The sequence below is a fragment of the Ceratotherium simum genome, chromosome 27 (assembly GCF_057802395.1).
Source record: "Ceratotherium simum simum isolate JZ-2026a chromosome 27, ASM5780239v1, whole genome shotgun sequence".
Taxonomy (NCBI): Eukaryota; Metazoa; Chordata; class Mammalia; order Perissodactyla; family Rhinocerotidae; genus Ceratotherium; species Ceratotherium simum.
This window is the reverse complement of record NC_141926.1, coordinates 17576835-17593723: the sequence shown is the minus strand read 5'-3', so window position 1 is coordinate 17593723 and position 16889 is coordinate 17576835.

The window sequence follows — 16889 nt, the reverse complement described above, 5'->3', positions numbered from 1 at the left end:
AGTTGTCTGATAGAAATTCCCAAATTACCTAAGTTAATTATTATGAGAAAAAATATAGCATTATTATTTAATAGTCAAAATAATTCTTCTACAGTCTAATACCTCTGTGTGTCAAAGCACTGTTGTTTGTGTTTTTATGAGTTTGGTTTCTAAGCTTTTTGAAAGTACACATTCTAGGACTTTGTAAACAGTCACATTTTCAGAAGCCGTAATCTTTTTAACTTTTTTGCTATATATCCAAACACATAAAATTATTATTTATTTCTGTGGTAAAAACACCTTAATGTTTAACCAAGGGACTCTTAAAAAGTGTAACCAATGAAAAAAACCTGGATTTGTTTTAATAAATTGATTTTTATTCAAGCTACTTTTCCTTGAGTCTTTGGCATGACAACATTCCTTTAGAATTACTTAGTCCAGCTGTGTGGTGGGTGAAGCAAAGGACAACGTTACCTAATAGGAAAAATCTATTGTACATACGCTAAGGTGTTAGCTCTCTCAAAATTCCTAATTCAGGAAAATAAAGCGAATGAAAAGAACTTGTCCAAAGCAAGAAAAGTTGACTTACACTTATGTCACAAAGCTGCTTTCAAGAGGCCTTAATGGGAGGCATCAGAGTGTGTTAGAAATAGTTCTAGATGTAGCGCTAGGAGTGTTGGGTTCTAATCTTGTTTGTTTGACGTTAGCCAGGTCATTTGACCTTAATGGACCCCAGATTCACACCTATAAAATGAGGAGTGTAATATTTGTCTTTCCTACTTTACAGAGTTATTGTGAGGATAAAATAGAAAAACAGATGTGAAGGTTCCCCAGAGAGATATATAAAATAGTACAGATATTAATACTGATTCTCCTTGGCCCTTATAAGGGTCAAAAATTCTTCAGATCCAATCTTATTATCCTTAAAAGGAAGAGGTCCTTTCTTTGAAGGCTAGAAACCCTCCAAGTGGATGATTCATTCTTAGGTATTATATATACGATGTAACCCAAGGTCTGAGATAATAGAAAAACCAAAACACCAGTTATATTTTATCAAAATTTCAGAGGAAATTTCTCTCTTTCTCTTCTTCTCTCATTTTCAAGCTTACTCATTGTTTTTAATCTTTGTACAAATACATGTACTTGAATGTTTTATTGCACATACTCAGCCCCACACCCACAGGCACACATCTGCCTGCACCCCTCTACACTCTTCTTCTTCCCCAAAAGCCTAGATTTACCATTCTCTCCTCCACTTTAATTTGTTCTCTTCCACAATTTCTCCAAGCTCTACTATCCATCCTAATTCTTAACCACAAATTCTTTGATGTTCTAGGGCTCATATGTTTAAATAGTTGCTTCCGTTTTTTTGTCCTCATCACAGGAAAAAGAAAGACTCATGAAATTTGCCTCCATGAATTGATGTATAAGTTGTGTAGATGGTCACAGTTTTAAAATTAGGGGACAAAAACATCACTTCAGCAGTTGAAATAAGTGATTATCTAAGCATTGTAATTTAATTAAAAAATGTTATTGTTGAACATCATCTGGTTAATTTTTCTGAGACATCCTGTCCTTTTTGCACAACTGTCGGAAACAATTAAATCGACCAGCTAGCTACTGTCTAAGACAGTGACCAGGAGCCTGGTTAGCAGCAAAGGGTCAGCATGGAAAAACTTACAGAGAATTGTATGAGCTCAAAAGAGGTGGGGTGGTATTGTTTGCTCTTCTGTGGCTTTTCTCTATGCCACATGGCATATACATAGATATATATATATAAACACCACATAGTATATGTGTGTGTATATATGCATATAAAAATACCACTTCAGAGACCTCTTTAGTTTTTCTTCCTAGAATAGCAATGATGTCAAGACTTTAACATACCTTAATGTTTACAAAAACATTTCCTTTTCTAAATTTAGAAATTCCATCATAGTCTCAGCATTAAATATGATGTCACTGTCCCACTAAAAGTATATTGCAAATTTCCAATCACTTCTGAAGGAAACACTTCAGAAAAATGGTCTTGAAAAATGTTGCCATAAACACACACACACACACAACCACACAGATACACACACCTTTTAGTGACTTTTTGTTTTAAATTCTTTTGGCGAGGAAGATGTGCCCTGAGCTAATTTCTGGTGCCAATCTTCCTCTTTTTTGCTTGAGGAAGATTGTCCCTGAGATAATATCTGTGCCCATCTTCCTCTGTTTTGGATGTGGGATGCCACCACAGAATGGCTTGATGAGCAGTGTGTAGGTCCGCGTTTGGGATCCGAACCTGCGAACCCTGGGATAGAAGCGGAGCACGCCAACTTAACCACTACACCACTGGGCCGGCCCCACCTTTTAGGTCATTTTAATAAGAATATGTCATAAAATACGTTTGAATATAGACAAGGATATTGAATATTGACTACACAACTGGAATTCATACTGACATGGAAAAAAGTTATTTCAGAGTAAGTACTTCTTCAACCCATTCTGTTTAACTCATACAATGCATAGAAGCTTTTACTTTATACTAAAACGTTTTTATACATATTGCATTTCCCTTACATACTGTAAAATTCTTATTGCCCTATCACTTATGAAATGTGGTCTTGGGCAAGCTGCATAAACGCTCTGTGATTCCTCTTTTGTTGCTGTTTATGGGTTTTTTTGTTATTATCTGGGGCATAGGTATCATAAGAGTACCTACTTCATAGGGTAGCTGTGAGGATGTCATGAAATACTATATATGAACTGCTTGAAAAAGTTCCAAGCACAAGATCAGTTTTTTTGTTTTTTTTTTTTGTGAGGAAGATCAGCCCTGAGCTACATCCGTGCTAATCCTCCTCTTTTTGCTGAGGAAGACCGGCTCTGAGCTAACATCTATTGCCAATCTCCTCCTTTTCTTCCCCAAAGCCCCAGTAGATAGCTGTATGTCATAGTTGCACGTCCTTCTAGTTGCTGTATGTGGGACGCGGCCTCAGCATGGCTGGAGAAGCGGTGCATCGGCGTGCGCCCGGGATCCCAACTCGGGCTGCCAGTAGCGGAGCGCGAGCACTTAACCGCTAAGCCACAGGGCCAGCCCAAGATCAGTTTTTAATAAATGTTAGCTGATATTATTGATTATTTTACTCCCCATTGGACCTAGTACGATGCAATTAGCAAACTATCCATAAATAGTTCCTGAAAAACTCAATGAGTTATCAAATCTATGCTATGACTCGTATAAATAAGCCACTTCTTAGAAAGTTTTTCAAAAATGTATTGCCTCACAAATATAAAGACATAGATAGATAGATAGATAGATAGATAGATAGATAGATAGATAGATAGATAGATAGACAGACAGATAGATATGTTTGTGTGTGGTGTGTGTGTGTGTGTGCGTGTGTGTTTGGTGGTCATGAGAAAAGCTCTGGATTGGGCCACTAGTAAAAATATAACAAAAAAAAGGCAGAAAGAGACATCTGAATCATACAACTTGAGTAACATACAGCCAGTCCCTTATAACACTGTTTCTTCAAAGCATTTCTTATATTATTCAAATTATCCTTATGGGTTCTCAAGCATCCTATTTTTCCCCTTTGGGGAGGTGTAGGTGAGTGTGTCAGATATTGTCTATCAGCTTTGAGCCCCACTCTAACCTTTCTGAGGATCACAGGGGTTAAACACTTGAAAACTGTATTTCCAAGACTCTCTTGAAAAATGGAAGTTAGCTGGATTTAGCCTGTGAGATACTTGCAATAAATTAGAAGTGGGAGAAAGGGACACATTAGGATGTTTCCAGCTCTGGAAGGTGCAGCAGTTGGGCCTGTAGGTCCCAGCAGCGTCAGCAGTTCCAGAAGCAGCAGCAGAGCTGGCTCCACCCGGCAGCAATGGTGGTACCACCAGCAGCTTCAGTGGCAGTGCCTCTAGATCATTGGCCAGGGTAGGCTTACGGGAGCACCTTTGCTTTTAGCTATATTAATTTGAATAAAAAAGAAGTATTAAAAAGTCTTGAGTATGAATGGAATTTTTAACCTAAGTGGAAAATTAATCTAAGTTCTAAAAGAAAAACTTCTCATTTTCCTTTCAAGTATATTTTATTTGGTATTAAGATAGAAATATTAAATGATGAGTGTCACTTTTATCAACTGAATATGGTACAAGGTGCTCAACATTTAAATGTTTCTTTTAATAAAAATTTCTTTACTTATTTTAAATGTCAACACCTTTTCTCTCCCTGGCCATTTCTAAAAGAGAATAATCACTTTCCTTCCTCCATGGCCCCACTCCTTATTTTTCCTTTTTCTTGCACATAATTGGACTTTTTCTCTTCTCTGATTCTCACCATCTTTTAACCAACATGTTCATTCACTCCTAACCTGAAAATATACTTCATGAACCCATTTCCAATGAAAATTCAAATGCTTCTCTCTTCTCTAGTGTCGGGGGGGAAGACAATTCCCCTACCTTCTAGGTTCTTCTGGCTGGTCTAAGAATTAAATTGACATGAGAGAATAACAGGAAAAAAATCAAATAAAGTTAAATAACATGTATACATGGGAGAAACCCAGGAAAACTGAATAACTAGCCGGAATGGCCAAAATCACCACCTTAAATACCATCTTCATCAAAAGACAAAGGAGGATGTTGGGGGTAGGGGAGTCAGTTATGGGAGATTACCAGAAAAAGCACAGTAAACAAGAGTAAGGTTATCATGCAGATTTAAATCCTTGCCTTCCGCATTGATAAGAGTTTCTATAGATAAAGTCATCCCCCCCTTCCTGGTACAGAGAAGGAGACACCTTTACAAATGGAGATTTCCCTTACAAATGTAAACGTCTCTTACAAAGGGTAACTTCTACTGGGTTTTCAGAGTTTCTCCCATATCTGAATTTTTTAAAAAAAGAACCAGCCCAAAATAATCCTCATGCCAAAAAGACATATCTTGAGATGGCTCCCCTACACTAGTTACTGCCAAAATTCAAGAAAGAAAAACCTATGGTCCTAGCCTTGCACTTCCATATCCTATTTCCTGTTATTCCTCAATCCCTCCCACAGTGTTTCTGAGACAACAGGCTGCAGACTTCCTGCAAGAACTCACTACTGGATGGGGATTGCTGAGAGTGGAGCCTCAAAATCTGCGTTGTTAACAAGCCCTCCAGGTGATTCTTATCACGACTACATTTTGAGACACTTTAAATGAAGATTCTGCCTCAACCCTTTGACTAACATTGCACCCCACAGATAACTACTCATCAAATCCTCTGGCAGATCCTCAGATTTGATGCTTGTCTGATCTACAGCATTTCATCCCAGTCCCACCTCCCTCCTCTAGAGTTTTGACAATGCCATTTTATCTCCTTCTTTTCAAATGTCTTTGGTCATAAATTGTTCAAAATTCCGCCCTTCATTTTCCTATTTATAACTCCACAGATATTTGTTAAATGATCTCCTTTCTTGCTACTACTTCTATTACCATCCTATATAGATGATTCTATATCGTGTGCGTGTCTAGTGGTATATGTAGTTCTACCTTCAAATTTCACATTTTCAGCCTCCTACTTGATTTCCTCATTGGAAGGCACACATGTCAGTCCTTTAACAAATATTAGTGAAATGTAGAATCAGTGCTAAGCACCTTGGGAACCTCTGGAACCTCAAATCCAAGAGATCCTCAAGCAAACTTATCACCATTTCCCCTATCTCCACCAGGAAGTCATGCTTCGTTAACCTCATTTACATTTTTTTTCAATTTAACTTTTCCTTCTCTTGACTTACCTTTCCAAGTTCATAGAACTACCATCTTCCTAGTGTTACCGCACAAAGGACACAATCTGCTCACCATGAGACAAAAGCCAATCATTAAGAGGCAAGATAGTGGAAAAGAAAGGGCAGTTCATTACAGCTTGCTAGCAAGGGGGAAGATGGCCGACTAATGTCTGAAAGAACCATCTTAAGGGGGCACAAAATCTTACAGCAGTTATATAGGCCAGTGGGTTACAGGGGAGGAGATTAGGAATGTTGAACCTCTGGTGTTAAAAACTAGGAGTGCTACACCAGATCTTTCAGTTTTCATTGATAATGGCTATCAGCATAGACTCTGTTTGGGGGTCATCACATTCCTAGAGAACTCAAAAGAACAAAGTTATCATCTTATCGCAGCTGGGAGGTACATGCACAAGCAGAGGTCGTAAATTCTACAGAGCAGCTAGATCTCCTGGAGGGTGCAGATCCAGCTGGGTTAGTTAGTCAAAGTTCATTCAAAGTTACAATAGGATTTCTTTTCTACAATATGGCTTCCCTTATGTCAACCTTGTCTTGAGCCAGTATCATTAGCTGCTTAGTTTTCATTTGAAAACAAAAAATCATCCAGTGGTATGCTGGTATGTGCTTAACAGCCAGCTTCCCATTAAAAAGTTCTAAGTTGTAGTGTTGTGATTACTCACACCATGGCTGATTCAAGAAACAATTTGGTGTCGCTGAACAGAAGTTGGGGACAGATGTGCAAAATCTGCTGTTGAGAGTCAATGTAACTGTCTGTGGGATATCACTGGAATCACCTCTTTTTCTTCCATATTTATAGCCCGTATTCAATAATTCACCAAACTCCATAAATTCTCGCTTTGGATTACGTCTAGAATGACTATACTCTTTCTATTCTCCCCTTCATGACTTTCATATAGGCCTCGTGGTCTCTTTACCAGATTATACAGTAGGACTTAAACCTATCTACCCACTGCTGCCCTACTTGGCTCCTGTCTGCCTTCTGCATGTCATGATATTTACGTTCTCCAGGAAAAGATGGGATCACATCATTTCCTGTTTCCAAATGTTTAATCACTTCTATTAGCAAATTAAACCAACTCTGCCTAGGGCAGCTCTAAGAATGAAAACATTGGATATAATAACCACATCAAACAACAGATTAGACCCAGGAATGAAAACGAGGATGTTTTACCTTTTAAAACATTTTTTGAACTTTTAATATCTTATGATGCTTTCTTTTTTCTTTCTTTGGCAAGAAAGTATGCTTGGTTCCTTGTATGTTTCCAGTTTCTCATATCTATCCCTCATATTTTATTCCCACTGCTGCTAACAAAGGCTAGTCCCAAATCATCACAGTACCTTCTGACTTGTCTTTACCATCTTCTCTCCAATTTATCCTTCACACCATGGCCAGAGATGCTATAAATAATAACCTCCAGTCCCTTTCTGTATTGAGCAACTAGTACCTTTGTCATTGTATGAGCCACACCGCAAAAGACCTATAGAGTAGTTCTTTTCTTTACCCATTTCATAGATGAGAAGAGCAGGGTTTAGGGAAATAATTTGTGCAAGGTCACAAAAGTAGTAAGTGGAAAACGACTTCAATTCCATCCTTCTCAAAAACGTTTTCAGTAGTAACCCACACTAGGTACAGTATCTAAAAGTCTCCAAACTACTCTTCAACCTGAATCCTCACTATTCTCCTTCACATACTTCACATACCCATGTAAATAGCTTACTGCATGCAGCTGCCAATATGCCTTTAGTCATGTAAGTCACCAGCTCTGATGACCTTCTATGTTTACCTAGAGGAAATCCTTCACATTTAAATGACCACAGAATTGAATTCTTTATGAAGTGAACCCGATTCCTTCAGAAAGAACTTCTCCTTTTTTTTGAATTCCCATCAATCTGTTTTTATCTCTCCCAAGAACCTTTACATAATTTCACATTATATTGTCAATTCGTATGTAATGTAGCTCAATATCAAGGTTGTGGGTCCCTAGAGTAGATGCTCATGTAGAGTGTATTAGTTTTCTGTGCAGCATAACAAATTACCACAAACAGAGCAGCTTAAAACAATTCTCACTTACTCTCTTACAGTTTCCATGGGTCAGGAATCCAGACATGGCTTAGCTGAGTCCTCTGCTCAGGGTCTCACAGGCTGCAATCAATGTGTCAGCTGGAGTTGGGTCTTATCTAAGGCTCTGGGTACTCTTAAAGCTCACATGGTCATTGGTGGAATTTATTTCTTGTGATTGTAGGACTAAAAGCCCTCAGTTCCTGGAAGTCTCCTGCCATTTCCTCCTGTGTGACTCTATCCTCAGTGACTGTTTTCTTCTTCAGGGATAGCAAGAGAGAGAGAGTCTCTGTCTATTGTTTCTAATATCTTTGCTCTCTTTTAACAGACTCAACTGATTATGTCTGGCCCACTTTCATAATAATCACTCTTTTGATCAACATACAGTTAACTGATTTGGGACCTTAATTAAGTCTGCAAAACCTCTTCACATTTGCCATATAATGTAACATAATCACAGGAATTATATCCCATAATTTTTGCCATATTCTAATGGTTAGAAGTAAATTACAGGTCCTTCCCACATTCAAAAAGATGGGATTACACAAAGGTATGGACCATTGAGGGTCATTTTAGGATTATACCTATGACAAAAGCCTACCTAATACCTTACTAATAATGATTTTCAAATTATTTGGTAATAACTGTGAAATTTATAAAGTGACAGTATAATATTTCTCCCCTGTGATAAGTCAAGACATTTTATATGTGGCAAATCAAAGCTTTTAGTAGTTGAATATACACAAGTAAACATACAAAAAAATAAGTAAACAAAAATCTTTGGGAGTGTAGATGAATTCTATACTCAAGTATTATTTTTTTAAATGAAAAAAAGGAAAATTATAACAAAATGCAAAATGATTTTAAAGCAAAGATACTGTTTAAGAAAGGCTCTATTTTGAATATAATGTGAGATCACTCTATTTCACCTTCCAGCCTGCACTGCACAGATGGGAACAGCAAAACTGACGCCACCCTACTCTTTTCTGTGTTAGAGAAGCTAACATCTCCAAAGAGTGCTATTTCTAGTCATTAGGTGTTTTAATTTTTTTTTATCAATGGTTTTCCTCAAGTACAAATATAACTGTAAAAGTTTTACTGGTGAAATTCTATCTTACCACTATAAATTAAAACTGAAAATCCATTACATTAACCAGCAATTTAGGGTTTTTTCCCCTAACCTTGCCTTATGCTTTATTACATAAAAAAAAGTAGGTGAGAGGCCGGCCCAGTGGCATAAGGGTTAAGTTCAGATGCTCTGCTTCGGGAGCCCGAGGTTTGCAGGTTCGATTCCCTGGCGCGGACTTGTGCACCTTTCATCTAGCCATCTGTGGCAGCGTCTCATATACAAACTAGAGGAAGGTGGGCACAGATGTTAGCTCAGGACTAATCTTCCTCAGTAAAAAGAAGAGGATTGGCAACAGATGTTAGCTCAAAGCCAATCTTCCTCCTCCCATAAAAAAAAAATTGGTGGATATATGGATTTTTAGTATGGATTTAAATGGAACACGATATTTAGTTAGTTTAATACATTAAGCTCTATCACATATTAACAGAAATTGAAGCCCCATATATTCTAATGTTTTTAGAACAGTATTAAGTACAATCATTCTCACAAAACTGTCCCGTTAATGGGAATATTCTTATACATTCTAAGTCATCTGTTTAGTGGTAAAAGATAAAACTGTTGAATGGGCAAAGAATGATGTTTTAATTGGCTATATTACCTGAGCTATTTTGGGAATAAACATAAACTCTCCAGTTTCTTATATGTCAGATTTTCTTCTCTTCACTCACATGGAATTAGTTCTCCTTGAAGTTTTAGGACTAGAGTTCACCTCATGACTGAAATTCTTTAAGAATGATATTGAAAATTCTATTCACATCAAACTTTTTATGATTTTCTAATTCAAATCATCAGAGAATTTTATGTAAGCATTTTGCTACAATGTTCCTGATTTTATTGATAAAGTATTCCGAATGTATATGAAAGTAATAAACTGGTCTCTTCAAACTGAAAATCTTGGCTACTTGTTTAAGGGAATTGAAGAGGAGTATATGCATATTTTCTCAGGCCATGTGAAGTTCAATACCTGGCATATTGAAAATCAAAATGATACCACTTCAGCACCACCATTCAATGAAACAGAAGCTTATAACGGTATAGTGCAAATATTTTAAATACTTTAATGTCTGTGTTTAAAATATGTTTTGATCTGTTAAGAAATCAATGCAAGGGGCTGGCCCCATGGCATAGCGTTTAAGTGCACGCGCTCCACTGCTGGCGGCCTGGGTTCAGATCCTGGGCGTGCACTGACGCACTGCTTGTCAGGCCATGCTGTGGCGGCGTCCCACATAAAGTGGAGGAAGATGGGCACGGATGTTAGCTCAGGGCCAGTCTTCCTCGGCAAAAAAAGAGGAGGATTGGTATGGATGTTAGCTCAGGGCTGATCTCCCTCACAAAACAAAATAAAATAAAAAAATAAATCAATGCGCAAGTAACCAACTAAATTTTATTTTCTGCACCTATACCTCTTTATACATTATAGCACGTGCTATGTTTCATTTTATTTCATACTCTAAATATTTAGCAATCTCTCTGCTATACCATGAACTACTCTATGGCAATGACAATTCTATTTTAATTTTTTTTCCCTAGAATCTAGCACTGTTGTAAAATACTTTTTATTTACAAGCCTTCAATGCAGTTAATATAAAGAAATGTAAACCATGATACTTCTTCTCTAGAATCTTATGACTTAATTGACCTTTGTGGAAGACATACTGTGTAAAAATCACCTTGAATCGAGAAAGAGAGGAGAAGCTATAAGTCAGTAATACATAGTTTCTGCTCTATTGATACTTGGAATCTAACAGGGAAGCAGATTTTTAACCATAAGTCTATGAGTTAATATAACGAGCACTTTAATACAGTGGTGTACTTAAAACTTTGAAATAGAGAGAAAAGAGACAATTAATTATGTTTAGGCATTGAGAGACGGTGTTATGGAACAAAGGGTTTTGCATTGGGCTTTAAAGCCTTACGTGGGAGTGGGCTGTGTGCAAAAGGTTGAAAGAGAATATTCAATTTAGACATAGGGAAGAACATATACAAAAGTACAGATATATGGGCATGCAAAGTCCCAGAATACTTGTTAATAACCACATGGCTCTGTAATTTGGTTGTGTTTGTAAGGAGTGGGAAAGAAGCAAATAAGGAACAATGGGAAATAAGAATTCAGCACAAGTTTGAAGTGAGATTGTGAAAGGTCTTACATTTCTTGCTGTGGAAGCATGACAATTTTGTAGACAGTTCTATATTTTAGGAAGATTATCCTAGTCACAGAGTGAAGAAGGGATTGAATGTGGAGAACGTAAATCCTGAAAACGCTCATTAGCAAACTACCGAGAGCGTTTAGGCGAGAGGTAAGAATCTGAACTAAGATAGAGAAAGTAAGAACTAACTGAATGTGCGAATTAATCCTCAACTATTGAATCAGGGAAAAGAATCAAGAGGAATAACCCAAATGACCCAATGGGAAAATTTGGGCAACCCTCTATACCATTAAGGAAAAGAGAGATTCTTGACTAGGAAAAACGCCTATAACTTTTCCAGAAAAAGGTAGATTGTGGGACTCTTTAGAGGGTCAGAATAATAAAAGGTGAAGAAGAGATGAGACTGGTTTAACCAATCTATCAAGTGCCATAGTACCATGAGATTTGAGATGAAGTAATTTTTAAGAGACTCGAAGGGTGTAAAGATATTTTCTAATCGACAATAATAATCCTAAATATCATTCAAACATCTAGGTGACTAATTTTGGTATAAGAGAAGAACTAAATTTTGAGAGACATCTGTGCCAATTTAGTGCAGAAGGTAGAGACAAAAATTTGGATTTTGTTATCATGAGACACATTTTCTGCTGCTTCTCACCAAATAAATTTTCAAAGATTTTCAAGACCAGTGCAGACTAAGGAAATATAGTGAGAAAAAAGAAAGATGTCAGCGATGAAATCCACAGAGAGTAGAAGAAAATTTTAACATTGTAAATCCTTCCATTGTTTTTCAAGATACTTTATAATATGTTTAGGATTTGGAAGGTAATAGGTTTCATAAGAATTAGGTTTATTAAGAGTTAGATGTATTAAGCATGAAAAAGTGTATGTCTTCTATACTTATTCTCTTATAATGGATTCTTTTATACATCAAATTTAAGACTGATAAAATGTGACTAAAAATATCAAATTTCAAATATTTTACTAAATCTTTTTGGACATAACATTTCAATACTCATGTATAGTTAAATCTTTCCTTCACATAGAATTTAGACCAGCCAAGTCTTGTTTGTCTTAAACATAAGAGGTATAATGTAATAACTTAGTAAATTAATTGGTCATTTCTCTCATTAAATATTTCTTAGACCTATCATCCTATTTGACTACGTTTACAGAAATTATTTAGGCATCTACTAAAATATAAAACTATACAATACTACAGAAGATAAAGAGCTGACCATCCTTCCCCAAGGATTATAATCTCTAGTTTTCTATGCCCATGTGACCATCATTCTTCTGTCATTTCTTGTAAATTCTCAGATGCTTTTGCCAAAGATACTGACTACTCTTTTGACACTTGTACCCACAATAAATGTATGACCTCTAATAATTAAATCTTAGTAGAGTTTAGTGGATATGGTGTAGCATTTAATACAATGAGAAAACCTGACAATAAACTGAAAAAAAGAAAAAAAAAACTTGGAAGGTTATTCTTGGAACACCCTTAAGTACATGAACTCAAATCCAATGGAGCGCCAATAAAATGAACAGCTGCGTTGGCCATGAGGTTTGACCTCTGGGAGCTAAGACCAAAACGTTCAGCTCAACTTGGATGACCTACATCATCTCCTCATGTAGACAACATTAGAATGTTAACAAATGTCTTTTTTTTTTCTTTTTTTTAAACTGAGAAAATATTTTCTTTATAAAATCAATAAGACATATAGTATATTTCCCAAAATCTGTTGAGGGAAAAAAGTGAAGATAATAACTAAAAAATGTTCTAAAGAATGATTAGAAATCAGCAAAAGAATAATTACGTAAGATATCCTACTCATGAGTCAAAGAGACAATAAAAGTAGAAAATATTTATTCAGCACTTACTGTGTGTTGTGAAGTACGTCATACATTTGGGCCATAGAAATTAAACGAGACTTTGTGAGATTTAATATTTTCACAAGTAGCTTCATCATTTTACATCTTGACGCTATCTGACATGAAATATATGCAATTTTTTGCAGATATTTGCAATCTACATTAATTTGTCTTACTAATCCAATCTCATTCAAAGACTAGATTTTTACCTGAAAGAATGTTCAGAAATATTACTTGCATTTGAAAGTACTTCTGTTAAATTAACAAATGGCATAATATTTTTCCATATTCACACTAAATCTGTAATTTTGTAGATTATATGTGAAATAAACATGTTCTTATCATTCATAGCTATTCTCTTCAGGCTATTGCATATTATTTTATGGAGAAAGGCATTGTTGCATACTCATCTTATCCAAGAGTGATTGGTTTGGTTATTTATTGGCAATTTTTTAAATAATAAATATAAAGCCTATCTTAAAGAAGAATTTTTAAAAGAATGAGCAAACTTCAAGATTATATTCCTGGTCAATTCTATTTCTACATAACATTTGATCTAGAATTTTGGAGGTAAATCAAAAGTGAACTTCCTCTAAAGAGGTAACTTGGGTGAAGTTCTAAAAATATTCCTTTAAGTCTGTTAATTATACATTCCTTTTTTCCCAACAGTTACTGAAATTTTGTTGTTTTGGTGTGAATGTAGAGAGGGTTTGCACATAAGAAAACGGGACATCTTCTGCCTATGAAAGTTAAATCTGTTAATCCAAAGTTAAAGAAGTACGTGTTAATAATCATAGTATATGGATTACTGAGAATAGCATAATGCTTTGGTGTTTGAATTCAGATTGTGTTTATGTACTTAGTATTGAAGCCAGTAATTTTAAATATTTTTTACAGAGGAAAGCATAAGAGGTCTGATTACATGCAATATTTTAAACAGGTAACTATTCTTAATGTTTGTCCATATCTGAGTTTAATGAATCTAATTTTGATCACTACCATTATCTATCTTGTGACAATTAATCCTATAAACATGAAGTAAAATATTACCAAATTAATCCTCTTATTTATAAAATATTCTATAAATGATTATTATGTACTAAGACTTTTGCTAACCAGTAGTAATACAGGCTTGAATAAGACATGATCTTTACTCTGAAGACATTTATTAGACATACGGGGAGACCTTCATGGGACTGAAGGTCTGGGAGTGAACTCATGGTTGTAACATTGTATTAGTGATGGCAATTGTCATAGCAGGTGTCTATCAAAGCTACAAGAAGATTAATGGTTCGATAATGTGAGCCTCTGCTTATCAAGCAGAGTGTTATAAGTGGTTCTATTCCTCTAGGCAAAAAGGGATAGTATAAAGGTATAATTGTCTTAACTTGGCTTCCATGGACCCTCAGAAGGAGCATGGCACAGGTATTTTATTTAGGTGTTCTTAGAAGCAGACATAAAGGAGTAGAGAGAGTAAGACACAGAAAAGAGGAAAAGCAATGAAGGGTGAATTGAGTTGGTTACCACTGTGAGCAGATGGAATCAATCCTGCTGCAGACCCTTTGAGGAACTCTAGAATACACCTCAGAATTGTTCCCCTGAAGAATGGAGACTATGGGCTTTTATGTCTTGATTTTTGGCCCCACGTTAGTTTAGTTTTGCTCCCAGAGGCTCTAACTTCCTAGCGTTTCCAGGCTGTGTCTATACGTAGACGGAGCAGCCTTTTTGAGCTTCCAAAAAAGCTTTGAGAAAGAGAAGCCTAGAAAGTTGCCATTATAATTGCTGGAGGTGGAAACCTGGAAAACTTCACGCAAAAGACCAACATGGCTTCAAACTGGTGGGCCAAAGGAATGTGGCCCCAGGTAGCAGGAGAGGTCTGCCTCTATACTCTAGTTTAATGGCTGCATTTATGTGGCCATCAATAGCCATTTCACTTGTTAAACAAAGCATGCATTGCTTCAGGAAATAAATAAAACTCTTGTAAAAGTCTTATTTTTGAAAATTAAACTAAGTTTTCTAACATTACGTATTTCAAGTTTCACTTTCCCCATATTCAATCACATTATATAGCAAAAATTCAATTAATAAAAGAGTAGCATTCCAATGACAAATACATTTCTCAAACTTAATAGTCAAAACATATATAATCTACTGTTCTAGGAATGCATTACAGAGTATGAGATAAAGGGAAAAAAGAGAGTTATAATATTAAAAAGTATATCATTAAATATACATTAAAATTTTTGGACAAAAATGTGTCCCCCCCAAAATAAACAATAGTGGTTTTAAAATGTAAGGAGAGGGTGTCTTGCATTATGAATTGGAAAAGTAGAAGGAAAACCAGAGAAAGATTGGTGCTCCCTGTGTTAAGGTCATGGTTAGGGGAATTTCAAGTATTAAAGAAACTCAAAACAGAAATTGAATTCAGCCTATATCAGTTTGCACCAATCTCCCCAGGAAAGCACTGCCTTGCCTAGGAAGTGAGAGGAAATCTTCCTGGAAGGAAGAACCATTCCTTCATGTATGTGTCACCCTTAAAATAAAATTAAGTTTACTCTGAAATCAGCAATATCAGCAATCTTTAATTTCAGTGGATTTCGTCTCTTCAAAACTTCTCTAATTTTGTTTGAAACTTCCTTACAAATGTAAAATATCTGTCACTCCATCATTAAATTTATGTACTTAAAGGGTGAACACCACACGCAAATGTGAATGAGCTACAAATAAAGTATAATTGGTTATCCAGATCCACCTTCACTAGAGGTCAAAAGGTGAAAAGAGCCTAAAAACTTCTAAGACGATCTCAAAAAGGAAGATTCAGAAAGAAGAGGTTGAAAATCAAAGACTAACATTAAATCTTTCATATGTTTGATTAAAGGTGATTCCAGAATCATTGATGGTCTTAACCAAGAACTTCATTTGAAAGATGATAAAGAGGAGAAACATTGTGGAGAAAAGATTACCAAGATCTTACATGTAAGCACAGCTCAGACAAAATCCATTCTTCCAATCTCCAGATCTCCAAATCCATTTTTCTCAATAGTATTCTGCCTTCAGTTTAACTAGGAGTAAAATATGTTTTTCTGGGTGTATAATTTATCCACCTATTCACCCCTGGCTCCATGTTACCACTAACTGCTCTTCTCTATCTGTTAAATAAACCAATAGATTTATTTCTAACACTAATATTTTGATTCATATAAGTCACTTATTCTGTGATTTCCTATAGGGTTGATATCCCTGCAAATTTTTATAAAGTAAGAATTCCTCTCCTCGTGTTTTTGAATGGTGTACAATAAGTGAACAGCAGATAGGGGCTAGAACCAAAATTGCATAACTCCTACGCAGGTATTTTCTATCCTTTTAAGTTACAATGATATAAGGCTTTATGGTGTCTTTTCCTTTCCTGTCTTCTTCATCTCCAAACACATTATTTAAAGGAACTATTTTTTTCATGTCTTTTCTAATAAGAGGTTATTTGTAATGTCAACACCTGTGTGGTTATGCTAGAGGTTAAATCAGAACTTAGGGTTAACTTGGACCACTTCCTGTGACCTTAGTGGTGGGGTGCCTTTCTTTCAGAAGAAGGCAACTTCTGATTCCAGCTCTGTCTACTCGGTAGCAACTGATGATTTATTTCTGTGCCCCAAGTCCCAAAGGGAGGCTGGAGAACAGTCGAGCTGTTGTTCCTGACATCAGCGGTTTTGGTAATTATAGCATAAGAGAGAAAAATGGTCACAAGTTGAAAACATAACCAGTTTACTCTTTTAAATACAGTCACAATAAAATAATTCACCTATTAATCATAAAGGGGGCCTAAAGCTAAAATTATTTTTATGGCTTGATCTTGATATTGGCGTGTTCTACAGGGAGGTTTTCCACATAATTCACTAAAGTGTTTTCTTTTAAAGCACACTAAAAGTACTTTATT